This window comes from Nannospalax galili, unplaced genomic scaffold (assembly GCF_000622305.1).
Source record: "Nannospalax galili isolate Female #2095 unplaced genomic scaffold, S.galili_v1.0 scaffold3866, whole genome shotgun sequence".
Lineage (NCBI taxonomy): Eukaryota > Metazoa > Chordata > Mammalia > Rodentia > Spalacidae > Nannospalax > Nannospalax galili.
The window spans coordinates 25,938-29,097 of NW_008354377.1; the positions used below are offsets into that span (position 1 = coordinate 25,938).

The following is a 3,160-nucleotide window of genomic DNA, read 5'->3' on the forward strand; positions in this document are numbered from 1 at the left end:
ATACTGACTAAAATTATGAAAATATATTTGGACACTGATTTGAAAATTATTATTCTGTATGTTCTCAAGCCCACAAGCAGCTAAACTAAACATAAATTGAACTTCACAAAAATCAAAGCTTCTCTTCATCAAAGAGCATCCTTAAAAGGATGAACCACCAAAGCTGGAGAATACATGTACAAATCACGTGACCAGTAAAAGACTTAAGCATCGTTGTTTAAAAAGCTAGTGATTCTACAGTACGAAGAAAAAAATCGAGTATGGACAGACAATATGAATAGACATATTTCCTAGAAATAGCCAATACTATCACATGAAATAAAAGTATTTAGCGATATTCCTCAGTGCCCTCCGTTCCCTGTTGCCTGGTGACAATCAAAAGTGAAATAATAGACTTGACAGCAGGACGTGAGCGGTGAGAAGACTCCTGCACCTCTGCCACTTGAGCCTTCTGCTGGTTCGGGGAGGTTCAAGACGTTCATAGAACGTAGAGAAATGAGCATAGAACTAGTGCCGGGGATGGGAGGGAAGACTGAGCACCCAGCGGGGCAGATCCCATTTCCTCTGGCTGCCAGCCTGGGACCCCTGCCTGTTAAGCATGTCACGCGAGGCTACCTGGGTGGCTGCTCCCTTCGGAGCGCTCCAGCCGCCTGTGTCCCACATGCTCCACTCCAGTCCAGCTCCTCTTAGCCTCTTTCCACATAGCTTCTGGCCCTCTGGTTTCGGGCTCCCGGGAGAGTCTGTGTCATGGTAAACTCAGCTCCTCTCTGAGGGCTCTGCAGCTGGATGGGGACCGAGCCCAGCTTCCGCAGTCCTGCACCTGCTCCCTCATTAGTGCTTTTGCTGTCTGATGCCCTGGAGACCTGGAATTCCCACAGCAGTTGGCTGTTGTGTGGGAGAGCATAGGGTTTGACCAATGGTGTGCCAAGGCTTGACTGTTATAGGATGGAGTTCGCAAAAAAATTCACCAACACCACTGTAACATAAGTAGCAAGGTAAATTTTAATTTTCGAGAGCAGAAGCAGCCCTGATGATTATCACGTCAGAGTTTTTATAGGATTACAGAATTATTATTAAAACAGGACATTAACCAATCAGGTTTGTACAACAGGACATTTGTGAACCAAGCAGTTTTGTACAACATAAACCATCAGGTTTGTAAAACCAATTATTGTACAGACAAGTGATACAGTCATATAACTTGGCAATCAACTTTGTGACCTTAAAACTAGCCAACTATTTTAGCCATAATAAGTATAATAAGACAGTCAAGGTAAATGACTTCTAGGTGGTCATACGTAAAACGAACCAAATGTTTTAGTCATAATAAGTATAATAAGACAGTCTAGGTAAATGACTTCTAGGTGGTCATACAATAACAAGATAACAAGGGTGGTCTTATGCCCTGTGTCAAGATGACCCAAGATAGCAAGCGGATTACAGAAGCAAAAACAAGCTGGTTAGTCAGATGTGTAATGTCTGGAATTAGCACATTCCATGTGGAATTAACACATTCCGTGGAGGTTGCCCCCCTTTTCCTTTTGGTGTGGGGCAAAGTTACTGTAAAAATAGCTCTGAACAAAATGGAGTAACTGAAGTAAGTTTGCTGAGCCAGTTCATTCCCCACTCCTGTTGTGAGTAAGGTTAATTCTTTGACCTATTAGGTACAGCTTTCTTCATGCACTGGTATTAATTGTTCATATTGGGTTCATAATATCATGAGCTTTACTGCCTGGAATCTCTGATTAATAAATTTTACAAGGGCATTTAAGATACAAGGCCCAAGATTAAAAATTAAAAGAATAAGAATCACAGGCCCAGCAACAGCACTTAACAAGGTGGTCAGCCAGGGTGACCAGCAAAATAAGGACTCATACCAGTTTTGGTGATTACTGAGATCCCTTTCTTGAGCATTAATTCGTTGCTGGATTAACCTAATACTATCTCTAATCACTCCAGTATGGTTAGCATAGAAGCAACATTTTCCACCCAGTGTCATGTATAATCGTCCCTGTTGCATAAAAACAAGATCTAGCCCTCAACAGTTTTGTAACATTACCTCAGTTAAAGAATCAAAGGAGTAAGTTAAGTTTCTCCATAGTTATACCAGGAGTGATATGCTGAAAGGAAATCCATTTTTCCTTTGACCCGATCCAGGAAGCAAATGTCTCGTAACCCCAAGGTCCATGATGCCATTCATTTTCATGGTTACAGTCTGGACTCCCATCTGCTGGGCATTCATAAACCTGTAAGCTTTGTGGTTGTTTTTCATGACAAGGAGTTCCATATACCCAGTATCAAGGAGATGGGACACGAATACTTATATTCGTACTCAATAGCAAACTCATAACTCAATTTGTACATACTCAATAACAGTTTCCAGAGCAAAGATACATCGCTTTTAAAAGTAGCTATAAAATTTTTAGGTTCACTGTTGAAATAATACAGTTATTCAATACTGAACTCAGTATAAGCCCTGCAAAGGGCAAAAGGAAGAATACTTATACTCTTCCTTACTTACCAGATACCATCAGTCTCTGTTATTAACTTAGTCAAAGTTTCCTTAATAGTTCTATTTATCCTCTCCATCTGTTCTGAACTCAGGGGCTGATATACACAATGTAATTTTCAATCTATCTGGAGGACAGAAGGTAAGGTTTTAGATACACAGGTTATGAAAGCCAGGCCATTGTCAGACCTCAGACCAATAGGGATGCCAAATTGAGGTACAATCTCATTTAGTAGCTTTTAGGAGAGCAAGGATTTTTATTGCTCCTTATTTTATTATTTTTGAAGAGGTAACCCAATTTGCCTATGGGGAATTGGAACGCAGACTGCTCTGGCTTCTTCCATGTTGAACAGGGATGTAGAGTGTAGCAATTGGGTACCCCTTCAGTGGGCCTATTTAAAAGACTCTCAAATTGAGACATGAAGGAGAAGTAAAGGCAAGAATAGTTAGCATTACAAATTTTAGATAGGGAGCCAGAAGAAACACTTAAAGTCCATTGGAATTTTCTGATGAGGGCTTTCAAAGCATCCATCTACTGTTTTTTTGTTGTTGTTGTTGTTGTTTTTGTTTGTTTGTTTTTTTGAGCCGCCAAGACTGGATTTGAGAATGATGAACTTAGGATTTGTTTTCAGATACTCTGATAGCTGTTGG

The 3,160-nt window shown here is 40.6% G+C and overlaps 1 pseudogene; it reads left to right on the forward strand.

The window, feature by feature from the left end:
- LOC103748822 overlaps positions 1-690 on the forward strand; it is a 12,471-nt pseudogene extending 11,781 nt beyond the window's left edge.
- Positions 691-3,160: the final 2,470 nt, after the last annotated feature.